General features: G+C 43.1%; 1 protein-coding gene across 1 annotated transcript in view; it reads right to left on the bottom strand.

Annotated features, from left to right (window-relative positions):
- LOC122799287 (rab5 GDP/GTP exchange factor-like) overlaps window positions 1-18,174 on the bottom strand; it is a 627,463-nt gene that overhangs the window by 467,751 nt on the left and 141,538 nt on the right. The window lies entirely within an intron of this gene.

Genomic DNA, 18,174 nt, shown 5'->3' with positions numbered 1-18,174 from the left:
CTCCCTTACTAGCTCTGCTGTAGTTACCCAGCTATTCGGTAACTCTTCATTGCCTCCCAGTGCCTGTCTTATCTCTTCCCTGAACTCCACCTCACAATCACCCTTTTTTAAACTTCCACCATTTAATCCTTGGCACTGCTTTCACACTCCTCCTCTTCTTCTTGATCACCATCATCATCCTACAGACCACCATCCTATGCTGCCTAACTACACTTTCCCCGGTCACCACTTTACAGTCTCCAATCTCCTTCAGACTGGCCCTCCTACATAGGATATATAATCCACCTGTGTGCATCTTCCTCCACTTGTGCTGGATTCTATAACCATCTGATATACCAAACTGCTAAGTATACTTTTTTGCACCTGATTTGCACTGTACAGCATTCACATATTTGTTACATTGTTTATTGCTGGCCTCTGTCTTCTTTCTGTCTGCAATGTTTTTCCCGCCCTGCTGTTGTACTGTTAAAATTGGTGGCTTTGGAATTGCCCACCCCTGACGTAAATTTGACTTTGGTCATTCCTCCCATTCCGATCTCATTTGTTCACTCAACTGAACACAGTGAGATCATTTGGGAAGGACTACCCCCTTCCTTCTTTGACTTTGGACACTCCTCCCTGTCCCATCTCATCAGCTCAATCTACTGAGTACAGAGAGAGCATGTGGGAAGGCCAACCCCCTTAGCTTCTTAATTTTGAACCATCTTCTGTTTCTTCCCTCTTCACTTAAAAAATAAAAGATTGCACTTTATTCAGCTGGTTTTACTGTAATTGTGTTCTTCCTACTTTATTACCTTATTTTTGCTGCATGCTCTTAAGTGTTCAAGTGCTTTTATTCTGTCGCATTTATTACTGCTTGTTAGTGGCCTGATTAAATTTATTTATTATTCTAAGCATCTTAGTTTTGGTTTCAGCACTTGTACTTCAGGCCAGTTACTTTACATCTAAGAAGGTTTTTGTGGTCTACACTGTTGTGGACAAACCTTTATCAAAACCCTCTCTCCATAAGTCTGCCCAAGTATTTGGAACACTATGACTGGACATTCCCCATCAATTTCTCCTGCCAGCCTGGTCGACATGGGGATACTGAGAGAGTGTAGCAACTGCCTCAGGTTTACTGACAGCCCTCTTCTCCTATTTTCTACTTGTGAGAAATGCATCTACATCAGTAACCTGGAATCCATGCTCTCTTGTGCCACAGTCAGTACTCCTGACACAGAGGAGATTGTCAGCACAAACTACACCACTAACATCACATAGCCAAGCACAACACATACACACCTATGCAAAGGTCCTCAATGAAAACTCACCTAAACAGCAGAGACCTCCAGAACACATGAACATTCCACACACAACACCAAACACATCACGCCAGCAGACAACACACCAGTGTCTCACAAACACAGACCATAAGGCAAAACAATAAACCATCACAGCCCACAAGGCACAATAAACCAAACATACTACGTCATTGGTGACTCAATTGTGAGACACACCGATGTCCCCCTCACCAGGCTCAACAAGGAGAAGATCATGGTCAATTGTCTGTCTGGTGCCAGAATCTACCACATCACTCACACACAAGTCTCTTCACAACAAGTACAAGTATGACTCTGTCATTGTCCATGCTGGTGTGAATAAGTTGAGAAGTACCTCCCTGAACTATATGGAGAGATATGATTGATCTCTCACAGTATGTGTCCCAGGCAGGTATGACCCTAGGCCTAAGCAGCATCCTACCTTAACCAAGAATGTTACCACAATACCAACAAAAAATAATTGGACTTCAACAATTGGCTTAATTTTTGGTGTCATTCCAAAGGGATCCAGTATCTGTCTGCCTGGGATGACATGGTTGACAGGCCTCAATGCTTTGCCAGAGATGGCCTCCACCTGTCACCACTGGGATTCCAGATCCTGACCAAGGCTCTCGCCTCCCCATTGTGCCTTTTTTTAAACAATGTCCCAAAGACAAATTTTCCAACATAAAAGATCTGTCAAAAAACAAACTGAAGGTCATGGTGCTTAACATTAGGAGCCTTAACCTGAAAATGCACTCACTGAAGGCTCTCCTTGCACTGGAAGAGGTCAATGTCTGCGCAGTCAAAGAAACTTGGTTCAGGGCTGCAGAGAGCACCCCCTGCCTTACCAGGCTATACCTCATTCCACACATTCTAACCCCAAAATGAGGTTGGAAAGACTAAGGGTAGTGGAGTCTCTATCTTCATTAAGGACAATCACACCTCCAGACTGGTTTGCCAGCAAGATGTACTGGAACTACTCCAGGTGCAACTGACAGTTGGTAAGACACCCATCCAAGTTATAGCCAGCTATAGACCCCCTCCATGTCTCAGGACACCCACTCCTCTTACCTGGATCTACATGATGCCATCAAAGTACCCCCTAACACCCTGATCCTTGGTGACTTCAACTACCCCACCATAGACTGGGTGAACTATTCCTGCACTAATGCACTTACTCAATTATTGCTTGACTTCATCAATTCTAACACGCTAGACCAGCTGATCTCATCCCCCACAAGGGGAGATAACATTCTGGACTTGGTTCTCACCAACATGTGCGACCGCTGCACCACTCATAGTATATCCTTCCCTGGTGAGATCAGATCATTGGACTGTCTCATTCAAAGGCTGTATTCTGCACCATCTCCAGCAAGAACTGGCTTCGCCATTAAGCACACTATTCAACCACAGCCTAAGTATAGGCTTCATTCCAGCTGAGTGGAGAACAGTCATTGTCATCCCCTTGCACAAAAGTGGTGCCACTACTGACCCTGGAAACTATCGCCCCATTAGCTTGACCAGTCTGAACTATAAAGCCATGGAGCGTATTATTATGGATCTCATAAACAAGGACATAGGCAATCTCCAAGCAATTAACCCCACCCAGTTCAGATTTGCCAAGGGGAGATCTTGCCTGTTGAACCTGGCTGACTTTTTTGAGATGGTCACCAAAGCCTCAAATGAGGGAAAGTCAGTACATACAGCTTACCTTGACTTGGCCAAGGCCTCTGACACAATCCCCCACTTGGGCATCTTCGAAAAGCCAACACAGCTTGGTGCAAATCCCTATCTCATTCAGGTAGGTGGCCAACTGGCTCACTGACAGGACTCTCAAGGTCAAAACAGATGCCTTCACCACCGATAGCAGACCTGTCACTAGTGGACTTCCCCAGGTATCTGTCCTGGGACCCCTACTATTTGGCATCTACTTCTCAGAGATCCAGGCAAAGATAAAAGGCCTGTGGCTGACCAAATTTGCAGACAACTGTAAGTTAGGTGCTGTCATTGACTCCCTAAATGACATTAACATGCTGCAAAAGAGTCTCACAGCAACTAATGACTGCCGCCAAAGTCACAGCTTCAAGCTAAATGCAAAAAAAATATATCATACTATTCGGCAAAAATACGGCTCCTACTGATTACCACATCAATGGCAACCCCCTAAGCACACAACCTGTGGTGAGAAACCTGGGTATTTCAGGTTGATAATCTCACATTCGACCATCATGTAGCGGCAGTGGTCAGAAAAGCCTTTTACTTGGTTTATTTCTTAAGTAAAGGGATTGCATCTAGTAAAAAGGAAGTTATTACCTCTCTATACTCCTCCCTCATTAGACCAATAATTGAGTTTAACACCACTTTGGTATGTACCTCTCCAAACATCTGCACCAACTGAAAAGGCCACAGATAATACCTCATACAGAGAATCCATGGCCTCCAACAGTGTCCTGTGAGGACAGGCTCAAATTACCATCACTCTAATCAGTATCATACAGATTGCTCAGAGGTGATCTGTCTCTCGCCTACAAGGCAATCTTGGACACTGCCCTTCTCTACACATGCTCCACATCAGCAAGTCTAACTCCTCGCACACTACTCACGTGAAAGGCCTGAATCTAATATGCGATATCAACAAAACCTGCTGGAGAGACAGGTTTGTCTCCCAGAGACTGCCCCATCTCTGGAACAGACTTCCCATACATGTTAAACAGAGTACCTCGCTAACCATCTTCAAGCGCAAACTTGATAAGTGGATGGGAAATCACTAATTTGCCCCAGGGGCTCAATCTGTGTCCCTCATTAACAGGGGCGACAGGTGCTGACTGAGGTTTCTTTTTGGGGATAAACTCTTGGGCAGGCTTGTAAGGGCCCCAGGGCCATTAGCCTAGCAACCTCAACCTCCTATGATCTGCACTGCCACTAGCTCTAGTAAATGTAGACCATGTAATAACAGCTGAAAAACAGAACTGCCATTTTTAACATTATACCAAAATACTTACAATCCACACCTACAGAAATCTACTTTATACATTTCTGCTGCACACACTACTTGTTGTCAAAAGGCAGAAGTTACTACTAGAAAGATAATGATGTCAAAAGGCACAAGTTACTGCTAGAAAAATAATAAACAATGCACAGTGTCCAACAAGCAACTTAGTCTCAAAACTGTCAGCTTCTGCTTAACTATTTCAGCAATGCTGAAACCTTCCCAGGCCCTTCAGACACTCCTGTATCCCCAATCATACAACCCCTCTGTGTTTTCAACACAACAAATAATTAAAAGACATACATATAAAAGCAACAAACAACAAAATATTTGCAGTTCCAAGACTGGATGATGTCACTTTAGCCACACATCCTAACAATCTCAGAAACATGGTTAAAACTACCCAATTGTCATGAGGAATTTAACAACATTTTCAAATAGGGCAAAAAAGGGTAAAAGTAGTACTGGAGTTAGATTATTAGCTCAGTCAGGGCTCAAGCCCAAATTCCACAACGTACAGCCCCCAAATGAAAGCCAAAAGGGAAGCTATACCAAAACAAAGACCACATCAAACTCCAGTCAGCTGCTTATCAGGTGCATATACCTCAAGCCTGTAGTAGCAAAACAGTTGCTTGTTGAAACCATACAAAAATTCAGTACAACTGCTGAAAATATGCTCCTTCATGAAGAATAAGGATAAACAGACAATATTCTACCATGTAAAAATATTATAGTATCTACAAGAAACCACATACGGAATAGATATCAAACATATATAACATCAGTCTGCCATACAGAGACAAGAAATAAAGAGCACACGTAAAAAGAAAAGCAGAACAAGACCACCTGAAAATCTAGCAAAACAATAATCTGTACTACCATAGAAATAATTCTCATAAACAATATAACTTCACAAAATAACCCCTCAGATCTGCCTGTTACAACAGTAATATTTGTTTGCTAGACAAATGGAGTTTGAATCCTACCACTGCTAACTAATGTAACACCAAACATGTCAAGGACGGGGGCTACTGTCTTTGGATTCAGTTCACTGCCTACCAACAGGTTCAACTAGATGGATGGCCTCTTGAATGATACCACTAGCCCCTCCAACAGGTTAAAGCAGAAAAGATGTGATGCATGTAAGTCTGACTTAATAACCAGTTCACCATATCCTAGCCCAAGAGCATACAGGGAATAGGTTCTGTTGCCCTGGGTTAGGCTGGTAGAATTCTCTTATTTCTCCATTTCCTCACAACTTTCATCATAACAAGGTAGTTCTTGTTGCCACTCTAGATTGGGCTATGTGACTCACCAGCTACCATGCCAAACGATCAATAGCCAATATAATTATAAAAAAATACACCAGTGGTTATGTGCTAAGTGGTATGGTTTGAAAACAGAAGGATTAGCTTGAAAACCTACAGTGTTAAATAATACCATCTCCTCAGATATTAAACAACACATTAATACCCAGCCTTGAGATCTTAAAAATGAATAATAATAAAACATTTACTTAAAAAATAAATAAGTCAGTACAAGTTAAATGTGCAGAGGTATAGACATTTGCAAAAAGAACATAATCAACTGCACAAACAGAATACTTAAAAGGAAAACTCTACATGATACTAGCTAAATAACCTGGCTAACTCTGTCCCAAGGAATACTAAGCCTCAACTGCTACATTACTACCAGACTGAATGGACAGATCGCATACCAGAACTTACCAGACTGCATGGATAGATCGCATACCAGAACCTATACAGGTGTTGACAATTAAAGATATTCCAGCAGAAATTGTAGACAGTCTAGCTCAGAATATATTATATATCCCACAGGAGCCAGTGGTAAATAAGTAATGTCTTGGTTTACATACAGAAGAAAGACCAGCTAGAAGTAGATACATAATTTCATATATTGCTGTTAATTCCGGCACCTGGCTTTTTTTTTTTTTTTTTTACAACTCATTACATAGGAGTTTCTTGACTGCCCGATTTACAACTTTTCTGCAACTACAGGCAAGCAATTAATCCTTTCTTGAGTCAGGAACATCTACACAGAACTGCAGCAGTCTTCATGCATTAACATATAATCTTAAAATTTTCCAGCCACAGCAAAAAAACCAGGTCAAAATGCACAAATCAGCTTACATATCCTATACCTTCAACTTCCACTCTGCTCCTGAAACTTTTATAAATAAATAAATAAAAGAAGGAAGGAACTGAAAGAACAAGGCTCATACTCAATAAATAACTACCAGCTTATGTGAAAAAAAGAATGCACCTTTCACAACATCGCTATTTACAAGCATCTTAAACAGGAGCTTCAAAGAAGGTTTAATGAAGGGTGCTAAAGAATCCCTCTCAAACATTTTTGGCTCCCCCAGAAGCCCCATGTATGCGGCTGACAGCCAATAAGACCATTTGTTCAGGGCCATGGAAGACAGTTGAGTCACAATCAAATCTTTGCTCCCTGGCAAAAGCTATGTGGCAGGGATCAGGTCAGCCTGCTGCTTCTGGGAGGACCCTGCCCTCATCTCACTGAGAGCACGCCCTTGTCTGCACTGCCAAACTTACTACTGGAGTCCCCCTAGGGCAAATGTATCTCCATGTGCTGGATTCCCTTTGGTTTACTGGTGCTAGACATCATGGCTGCACAGGCTTGGCTAGCTTAGTTTCCACTGAGTAGCACCTAATGTTCTTAGCAGGTGTCACCCTTTGTGGCAAGCCAAGCCATCTCCCTTTCTCCAGGATGGGTGATCCTGCAATGGCAGCTCACTCTCATCCTGCCCAGCCAGCAACATTTTGGGCTACTTGTATCATACGTAGGCTTAATCCCTCTACGCCACAGAGGTGACTCTCAGTAAACCTGGCGAGAAAAATAAAAAAAACTACAGCCTATTACAATGCTAAATCTGCTATCCAAGATTCTTAAATACATTATGCACATGCAACTCAACATAATCTATTAACTCCAATTCAGCATGAATTTACACCCATTCATGGTACCTGGATAGCTATACTATCCACTGATCCATATCTTGATGCAGTTGTTCATTGAAGGTTGTGCGTCAGGGCTGGCAACTCGGCATGTGAAAATCTACTGCCAATCATTAGCGGACCGGAGTTCCACTGTGGCGACCCCTAACCGGGAAAAGCCGAAAGACGCAACAACTGATGCAGTTGATCACAACTGATTACTAACAAATCTGTAGGTAACAGGGTGCTCCAACACAGTAGTAAACTGGTCCATAATTTGCCTTAAAGACTGTACCTTGAAAGTACAATGATAATACAACAAACTGTCACAACCTCTCGTTTCCAATTGTTCCAGTATCTTAGTACAGCAAGGACTTATTCTGGGAAATCTAATTCTCAATATATTTACTAACATGTGCCTGTACAGTAATACTGTACAGAATATTCAATAGTCTGATGACTTGACATTATCACACTTCACTACGGACACAAACTCCCATTAACGAACTGCAGGAAGAATTCAATACTCTCATCACCTAGATGATAGAAAACAAACTCACCAAAAATGAAAATAAAAAGACCAACTTAACAGCCTTCCATTATCTGTCATCACATACATGCCAGGTATCAACCAAGGCAAGAAAAATTATACCTCTCCAGAAGCACCAAGGAGGTCACAAAAGATTAGATTAAGGTTTCAAGAGCATCTAATATTACTATAAAAGAAAATGTTAAGAAAACAGGTGCCATATATAAAGTCCATCAATGTGCAATGCATGGCTGTAAAAACAAAATTCCTGAAGCACAGCTGCACCCAAACTCTCATACAGCTCCACAGTACCACAGTAACTACTAACTAAACTGACATGTCTCCTGAAGAAAGTGCTAACATATTTAACAACTATTTCATTGAAACCATTCCAAACTATTTAACCCCAACTTCTCTAACAGTAACACCTGTAACCTCCCTGTACCTTCCCCAACTACTAACACTGAAAACTTTCAAACCTGTCCCCACCAACTACATCAAAACTCTACTCTCTAAGCTCAAACCATGCTCAGTATCTGCAGACAATATCCCTTCATATTTTCTCCAAATTGTTGCAAACTCCCTTGTCATACCTGTATCTAGCCTAATAAATCGCTCCATCTCTGAAACCAAAGTGCCATCTATCTGGAAACAATTCTACACTCTCCCTATACACAAAGGAGGTAATTCCACAGAAATCTCTAATTTCAGACAAATTGCTCTCCTCTCTCTCAAAACTCCTCGGGAAATGCATACATAAGCAAGTTATGCATCATCTCACACAGGGTAATTTGCTTACCCCTACACAGCATGGTTTCCATCCTAAGTATAGCACTACCACTGCCCTACTATCCTTCCTCAACACCATCTCTAGCCAAGGATAATCATAAACTCATACCTTGCCTATTCCTTGACCTATCAAGGGCTTTTGATACTCTCTCTCACTCTTTGCTACAAAACAAACTCACAGATTTCAACTTCTCCCCCAGCATTATCTCTTGGTTTTCTAGCTACCTCACTGATAGACAGCAATCGGTGAGATGGGACTCTACATTATCTACCCCCCTTCCAGTAAGAACAGGTGTCCCCCCAAGGATCTATTCTAGCACCTTTACTTTTTAATATTTTTACCAACTCACTTCACTCCTCTTGTCCTCAATCTGTCATTGTCAAATATGCAGATGACTCCACAGTCATCACTATTGCTAACTTACCCTCCGAACTCCTAACTACTACCCAGACATCCTTTAACTCTGTAAAGACATGGCTCACAAATAACCAACTAATCCTCAACCCTAAAAAAAAAAAAAAAAAAAAAAAAAAAAAATTGCTACTCTTTCTACCTAAATCTGTCAACATCAAACCTACATTCTCCATCACATCCCTAAACAATACCCCTACAGAAGTAGAATCTATCACAAAGCTACTCGACATTACCATTGATGATCAACTCAAATTTGATCTACACATTAACAATTCCATCAGAAAAACACACCAGAAAGTAAGACTTCTTTATAGGAATAACAAATTCCTCACCCCTGAAGCTAGAAAACTCCTAAAGGTAATCCTGATATATTATATTGAATGTGCACAGATGACACAGTAACACCAAAGGATAAAAATCAACGAGAACTTTAAATAAATTCATACGGAAGTTGCTATAAATCATGAAAAAACAGGCAGAGTTAACTAAATATAAAAATCAGCCATTACATAATGAGATTAGTACACTGAAATAAGTGACAGCAGTCAGAAGAAAGTACAGTTGTGTACACTTACCATAAATGTAGATGTTCGAGTGTATTCACTGTTGCAGCCATCACACTTTGGTATTCTGGCAGACTAAGGGCTACCTGCAGGCAGATAACCCTTAGTCTGCCAGAATACCAGAGTCTTGGGATTTCTGCATTGGATGCAGTCGCCTCTTCCATGACGTCACGTTGTCAGGAGTATAAAACATGCAGCTGACCCCATTACATCAGTTTTTCTTGCCCCAAATGTCAAAAGCCCCCAAAATAGGAAGCTATTAAATGGTGTAGAACACCTCCAGTAAAAAGTAAAGTAAAGACCCCTGCCATAAAATATGGCCATAAAGAGGATAGGTAGAAAGGATAGAGAAAGCCAGGGGGCTGGAGGGAGGGAAACCAGGACTGCAACAGTGAACACACTCGAACATCTGCATTTATGGTAAGTGTGCACAACTGTACTATGTTCTTCATGTTTCACTGTTGCAGTCATCACACTTGGGTTGATTCCCAAAGCTGAGGAAGGGTGGAGGCAGTCAAGAAGTATTAGGGCTGGCTAGCAGGCCTTGTAAGACTGCTGTAGCAAAATAAAATAGGTAGGTGGTAATGCTTCGTGAAGGTGTGTACAGAACTCCAGGTTGCAGCTTCCAGGATGTCCCTGGTAGGGACTCCCCTGACAAATGCTGTACAGGTTGAGGTAGCCCTAGTGGAATGGGTTCTGATCCCCTGTGCGGTAGGTTTTCCATGGTGCTTGTACCAGAAATGGATGCAGTATGCTATCCATTTGGAAATGGTTTGCTTTGAAATGGCCTTGCCTTCTGCCCCTGTAGCAAAGCTGACTAGCAGCTGGTCAGATTTTGTGAAAGGTTTAGTCCTGTCAAGGTAGAACCTGAGCTGTTTGTGCACGTCCAAGGAGTGAAGGATCCTTTCCCCTTTATTCTGAGGAATAGGGAAAAAGGTTGGCAAATGGATGGATTGGTTTAAAGCCACACTGGATACCACTTTGGGCATAAATGATGGGTTAGTCCTGAGGGAAACCCCGTCAGCATGGAAAATAATGAAGGGTTCCACACCCATTAGTGCCTGTAACTCAGACACTCTTATTGCTGAAGTGGTGGCTAGAAGTAAGGCTGTTTTCCAAGAGAGGAATTTTAACTCTGCTGAAGCAGCAGGTTGAAAAGGGGGAAGTGTGAGCTTCTCCAGTACAAAGTTAAGGTCCCAGGCCGGGATGGGAGCTCTCCTGGGGGGCCTTAAATTGTTAGCTCCTTTCAGGAACGGTTTGATGAGAGGGTGAGAAAAGAGAGGTGGTTCAGTATTATAAATGAGCTGAGACAGCAGAGGCATGGATCTTAATGGATGAGAAGGATAGGCCTCTGTGGTGCAGCTCTGCTAGGTAATAAAGAATTAGAGGCAAGATGGGCACTGCTGTGTCCTTTCCTTGAGACTGACTCAAAGAACAATATCTTTTCCACTTTTCTGCATAGGATTTCCTAGTGCTAGGCCTTCTGGCTTCAAGGATGATGTCCAGCACCTGTTTGCTGAGGGTTGCTGGTGGTGTATTCAGGGGATAAACCAGGCTGCAAGGTTTAGGGTTTGCACTTGTGGATGCCAAATCTGTTCCTCCTGCTGGGACAGTAGGGAAGGGGTCTGATGTAGATGCCAGGGTGGCACTGCTGTCAGACTGTGTAGGAGTGGGTACCAGTGCTGGTGTGGCCAGTCTGGGGCAATCAGGATTGTCCTTGGCCTGTCCTGTTTGATCTCGAGTAGTACTTTTGAGAGGAGGGGCAGAGGAGGAAAGGCATAAATTGAGAGGTTTTCCCATGTAAAGGATAGGGCATCCACCTTCCAGGCTCTGCTGCAAGGATTCCTGGTGCAAAATCTGCTCAATTGGTGGTTTTGGGGAGAGGCAAAGAGGTTCACCTCTGGTGTCCCCCACCTCTGGATTAGATGTATGAATGAGTTGGGTTCCAGTTTCCACTCGTGTGGGTCCAGTAGATTTCTGCTTAAGTCGTCTGCCAGTGAATTTTGTACGACTGACAGGAATTCAGCTTGCAGGTGCACTTGGTTGCTCAAGGCTGTGTTCCACAGGGCCATGGCTAACCTGCAGACTGAGTAGGAATGAGTTCCCCACTGCTTGTTTACGTACCACATAACTGTAGTGTTGTCTGTCTTTATCAGGAGCTGGCCCGGAAGGATAAGATATTTGAAGGCTGTCAGAGCATGCTGTACAGCTAACATCTCTTTTATAGGTTCATAGGTAGGTACTAGGCTATTGGCCCTAGGGCCTATATAAGCCTAGCCAAACGGTACCCTAGCTTTTGCCACCCAAGAAAATTATTTTCCTGTGCCCCTGTCAAGCAGAGCCACAGAAGTGATCCCCGGGGTAAATTTCCCATCTCCCATCCAATCATCAAGATTCTTCTTGAAGAGTGTTAATGAGGAGCTTTGTTTGATATAGATAGGTAGTTTGTTCCAGAGTATGGCAAGTCTCTGGGAGAGGAATCTATCCCTCCAGCATGTTCTGTTTGTTTATTGTGGTGACAAGGTTTAGGTCCCTAGAGTGTGTAGTTCGGAGGGATTGGGATTTCTTTACATGTAGCATGTCCAACAGCTCTGGGTTTGCCATAGCTTTGTATGTTAGACAGAGATCGCCTCTGAGTATGCGATATGCGACAGAGTAAAGCTGAAGTTTTTTGAGACGGTTTGCGTAGGGCATCTGTTTGAGGCCGGTAATCCTCTTTGTGAGGTATTTCTGTGGCCTTTCCAGGTGTTGTAGATGTCTTGTGAGGTACATACCAAAAGAGGCATTGTACTCTATAATGGGTCTAATGAGTGATGAGTAGAGGGGAACAAAGACCTCTTTCTTCCTGGATGAGAAACCTTTTGTGATGAGGTGTGCCACATGGAAGGATCTCCTGACTACTGTGGCAATGTGATTATCAAAGGAGAGACTACTGTCCACCTGTGTCCCAAGGTCTCATCACACTTTTTGTGTTAAGTAGACTACCGCCTATGTGATTTTTCATGGGTACAGAGTTTTTACCAAAAGGGATGACAATGCACTTTTTGACATTGAGCTTGAGGCCATGGCTTTGACACCAGGCATCTGTCTAAGTGAGGCCCTTTTGTAGGATGTCCACATCGTTAGGAGTTTTGATTATGGCTCCTAGTTTGCAGGCATCTGCGAACTTTGTTAGCCAAAGACCATCTGTGTTAGCCTGTACTTTTACATCTCTTCTACATCTCTTTTTGATTGGTATGCAGGTGAATTTGTCCTGGGCGCCATTTGCCTGCCATGTGAGCCACCCCCATGCATAGTCTGATGCATCTGCTGTCAGGGTTTGGGCGGCGAGGGGTTGAGTGAAAGGAAGTCCCCTTTTGTGGTTGCATGCCTCTGCCCACCAAAGGAACTCTGCCCTTAGACAAGTTATGACAGGAATCACTGTTTTCAGGTCCTGTGAATGTTGACACCAGAGACCTTTACCATTGTAGTTTCCTCATATGCAGTCTTGCATATGTAATTAGCAGAATGCATGAGGCCATGAACTCTAGGGCTTGCAGTATTTTCCTTGCAGAGAGCTGGGTTTTGGTGGCCATTAGTTTGAAGTAGTTTGTCAAACAGACCTGTTTTTCTTGAGTGAGGAATGCCATCTGGGAAGTTGTGTTCAAGCTTGCTCCCAGGAATATAATTTTTTTGACTGGGCACCAGCTGTGATTTATTTTCGTTGATGGTGTACCCCAGTGAAGTTAGGAGTCTTTTTACAAATGTCAGGTGCTGAAGCAGCAATTCCTGACTGTCTGCCTGAATCAGGCAATCATCCAAATATGGGTAAATTTAAATATTTCTCTGCCTGCAGTATGCAATGGCTGAAACCAGGCATTTTGTGAATACTCTGGGCGCAGTAGATAAGCCAAAGGGAAGTGCAGAGAACTGACAGTGCATAGAGCCTGCCCTGAAACGTAGATATTTCCTGCAAGACACTCTTATGGGGATGTGCAGATAAGCTTCTTTTAAGTCTAGGGTGACTAACCAGGCATCCTTGGCTAGCATAGGAAGAAGCTGTTGCAGTGTAAGCATTTTGAATTTCGGGACTACCAGAAAGGTGTTGAGAATTGACAGATCCAGGATAGGGCACCAAGAGCTCTCTTTTCTGGGCACCAGGAACAGCCTGGAGTAGAAATCCTGTCCCCTTTGTTCTACTGGAACAGGTTGAATAGCCCTGATATTGAGAACGGAAAGCACTTGCTTTTGAGCCTCTGCCACTGGTTTGGAGGACGGTCTGGCAACCTGCCTGGGGTTGGCAGTGAGTGGAAGTAGAATCTGTATCCCTGGGATACAATGTTTAGAACCCATCTGTCCTGAGTAATGGACATCCAGTTTTTTGCATGACGGGTGAGTTTTCCTCCTTGGGGTGCAAGCACTTGGGCATGGCTGGGAAGGATGACTGAAAAGTCATTGTGATCTTTTTCCATAAGGGGGTGGCTTACCACTCCCTGATTTAGAGGTGGGAGCACTCCATTGTTTAGGTCTCTGCATACCCTGAGACTCTAGTCTTGGTGGTCTGTTTCCCCTGGGTTTGGACTGAGAAGGGCTGGGAGGGACTGGAAAGGATCAGTTTTTAGAAGGCCAGTGCCTACTGAATCTAGGTGGCTACACCTGTAAGAAATCTTTGACAGTTTGCATAGATTTAGCTTTTTCCTCCATAATTTTAAGAACAACTTCTACTTTTGTGCCAAACAAATGATCCTGATTTAATGGAGCATCTAGTAATTTTGCTTTGACATGGTCTGGCAAGATTTGTTCCTTCAGCCAAGCATGCCTTCTCTGTACAGACTCAGTGACAGCAGCCCGGCAAGATGCTTCCAAGGCATCAAACCCACACTGCAAAGTATGTTTACTAACTTGGTTTGCAGCATGCATTAACTCTTGTAAATCTTTATTTTCTGCACAATCTGGAAGTAACACCATTTTTTGTTTAATTAGTTCCATAATATGTTGCTGGTACTTCAACATGTGAAACTGGCAATTCAAAGCCCGGATGGCAAGAGTTGCAGAGGTATATACCTTCTTACCCCATCTGTCTAGAGCTCTAGAATCCCTGTCTGAAGGGGTACGTTTTTTGGCTGTAGTAGCCTTAATGCCTTTAGGTCCCTGGGAAATGGTCTCTGGATCCGCAGTAGGATTCTTAGAGAGAAATTTGTGAGAGTCAGGTGCTCTGTAGTACCTGTCAGGTTTCCAAGGGGCTGGTGGTAAAGTGTCGGGGGTAACACTGGATCCCATGAAGACATCATCTACAATATCCAGGACAGGGGGTACAGGTAGAGGCCTGTTCTGAGGCAAATCTAAAAATTCTCTGAGTCTCTTTTTGGACTGAGGATAGTCCTGGCATTCCCAGCAGAAATGCTTTCTTAAGGTATGCAAGGTTTCACCAAAAGAAAAATCCTCTGGAGGGGAGGCAGAGGGAATGGAATCCTCTGCATATGAATCTTCATTCGTAGATAAGGGTATGTCCTGGTAATCAGAAGGGTCAGATTCATCGGACTCCTGGTCTGTAGAATCAGAAGGAAATTCAATTATTTGTCTTTTAGCAGTGGAAGGCTGGCTTCCCCTAATTAGAGTAGTAAGGTCTTCAGCCATTCTAAGCATTGGATTTTGTGGCATGGGAGCCTGAGCATGTGCTTTGGCCATCGGTTTTCAAGGCGTAGTGCAAACTCTGGGCCTGAGAAACTCGGTAGTTTTAGCCAAAAAGGAAGTTGTCTGTTTAATGCGAATATCGGTAGGTCGGAATACACCCTCAGAAGCTGGTGCCTGCACAGCGGCTCTGGACCCATCCAAGGTAGAGACATCTGCAGGTTCCATAGTCGAAGAAGCATCTCGCGGCATACTGGACTCCGAATGGGTCTTAGCAGAGGCCTGCATATCTGCAAAGTGGGTATCAGGGGCTGCAAAGGCGCCTCACTGAGTACCGGCAGACTGGCAACTAGCTTAACGGATGTGTCGTCGGCAGTTTTGGACCTATGTGGTCTGTCTCTGCCTTTATCCTTACGTTTTTTCAGAAGATTGGTAGATGGCTTATTGAAGCCATTTCAGAATACGGAGAATGAGAGCGAAAGAATTTAGTGACAAAGATAGCCCGATTACAAATAGTTTGGGCGTTAACAAGGCACAAAACCTAGAGCGAGAGACGTCATGGTCTGGGCCTAAATAGGTGATGCAGTAAGAATGAAAATCTCTGTGAGGTTATTTGCTTCCCACAGGCAAGACAATTAACTTTTTCTGACATTGGTTAGAGCAAGAAAAAAGGATCCCCAATGGGGTACTTAGCTTTAGAAGACTTCAGGTTTGAAACTCTAAAAACGAAAATTTCAGGTAGAGGCCGGCTGGCACTTGCAAACTGCTTCTGCTTTGGGCTCCTCCGTGGCAAGAAAGACTGATGTAATGGCGTTGGCTGCATGTTTTATATCCTCGATGACCTGACGTCATGGAAGAGGTGACAGCATCCGATGCACAAATCCCAAAACTCTGGTATTTGGGCCGACTGAGGGCTACCTGTAGGCAGATAACCCAAGTGATGACTGCAACAGTGAAACATGAAGAACATCTTCAAGGATGACATTTCATTAAAAGAGAGAGAAAGAGAGAATCGCTAAGATTAATGAAGTTACATCATCCTTTTTTCCTTGCCCACTATTGCAACCAGTTATTATAATTTCCAATACTCTCCTTCCTCATTGTCGCGACTCCTTGCGCAGATTACAGTACTGAGAACGCCTATTCCAGCATTATGTCCTGGAACCTCTCTGGTCTTGTTTGCTAACATTTTAACTGTTTCTTCTAATAGGTTATTGGTGCTTACATGAAATACAACTTGTGTCCACCCCTTCTATTCCGTGATCACCTTTGTCACCTTTCCTATGTCTTTCTACGTCTGAGCCCAGAGACCAGTTTCAGTGTAATGCAATTTCCATCATCTTGTTGAGCATTTTAGACCCATTTGTGACAGTCTCTCCAATTACCAAAACTCCTCTTTCCCCACACCGGATCTTACCTCCTTCACTTCCTGCCCCATGCCTCTCTTCCTATCTGCAATTTTTTCCCACTCCAGTATCACTACCATCAGCCTTTCACAGCCTCTCCACTAGATGTCTCACTCCTTGTGCTGCACATGACTGTTTTTTACCTTTCATTCATTCCTCCTACAAGCCCTTTCCACTGTTCTGTCCTGTCCCTTCTACTCTCTGTCTCTTCTGTCTCACTGAGTACTATTCCATGCTCACTCCCTTCCTGGTCTCCTTTATTTTGTTGGTTCATGCATAGCTACTTCCATCTAGATCTGCCAGGATTAATTTGACACTGCAGTCTACACCTGTCCTTCCAACTTGTCTTCCTTCTGCTTGCCCTGCTTTTCCTAGTGTCATCTCCCACTTTCTTCCCTCACCTTACACTGTATCACACTGACTACCTGTATACCTCTGATAGCATCTGCACGTGTCGCCTTGTTCTCTGCCCCTCACTTTTTCCCAACTCCTGTTGTGTCCATTGCCCTCGTTGCCTCCTCCCCAGTCCCACTCAGCCCTTTCTTGCCTTACATTAGTCAGCTTCCATTTCTAGCAAACATATTCTCTTCTGAATCTCTATTTTCCAGTAGAACCAAAGCTTTACCATCCCAACACTCCCTAATCCAATATGCCACCTTACATAACCAAAGTCCCTTGCCATCCCAACACTCCCTATATCCATAACTCTACCTCACTTGCCCATCCTCTGCAGTACCAAAGTCCTTTGCCATTCTCAACTTTTCCCTAATCCATAACGTCATCCCACATCCTGAGCACATTACCCATCTCTCTCCTAACCTTTTTTCTAGGCCTGTCCTTTCCTTTTATGCTGTAAAATTATTGGATCCATCACTTTTTCTTTTTATAATTTAAATGTAAAAATACATTTATTACCACATCAACAAGACTTTTCTGGCACGTTTGCTCCTTGGTAAGACCTGCTAATCAAATTCCAGTCAAGTAGTAAGCCGGTTATCAAGAATAACATACCAACAGTAACTAACTTTACCTTACCCAGGGAGATTAAGAAGATATGAATCTGCAGCTCAGTTTTGAGGAAAGCTCATAATTTGTTAAGAAGCAAACAATTCAAACTTTATTCTGCACACATAACATGCAAATAGAAAAAATAATTCTTTAAGTAACAAAAAACATTGTGGAGTTAAGACACCAAAACAAACTGAAGAACCAAACAATCTCTACATAAGAAGACTGAATAGGGAATTTATGAAGAACAGGAGATGAATGCTTTTGTTTCTAACATAAACGAGTCCTCCTCAGGCAGTCGCATATAAATAACATATGAAAATCATGCAATGGCAATTATGAACCACATGAAAATTCATAAATATGTAATTTATCAATTGTTGATGGAAGAAATAGAATGTGCAAATAAAAGTGAGCAATTTGCTTGTGAAGTGAGTCACAAATCAGAGGAGATAAGACACACTGCTTCATCAATACTAACTTCAAAGTTTTAGCATGACCTGGAAATGGCAGTGGGGACCTTGGGGGGCCCAAATCTTTTTAAAAGATTAAAAAAAAGGAAGGGCAAAAACCAGGGGCAAAAGGG

The sequence above is a fragment of the Protopterus annectens genome, chromosome 4.part0 (assembly GCF_019279795.1).
Source record: "Protopterus annectens isolate FY-2018-M chromosome 4.part0, PAN1.0, whole genome shotgun sequence".
Lineage (NCBI taxonomy): Eukaryota > Metazoa > Chordata > Ceratodontiformes > Protopteridae > Protopterus > Protopterus annectens.
This window is presented reverse-complemented; position numbering and strand designations above follow the sequence as displayed.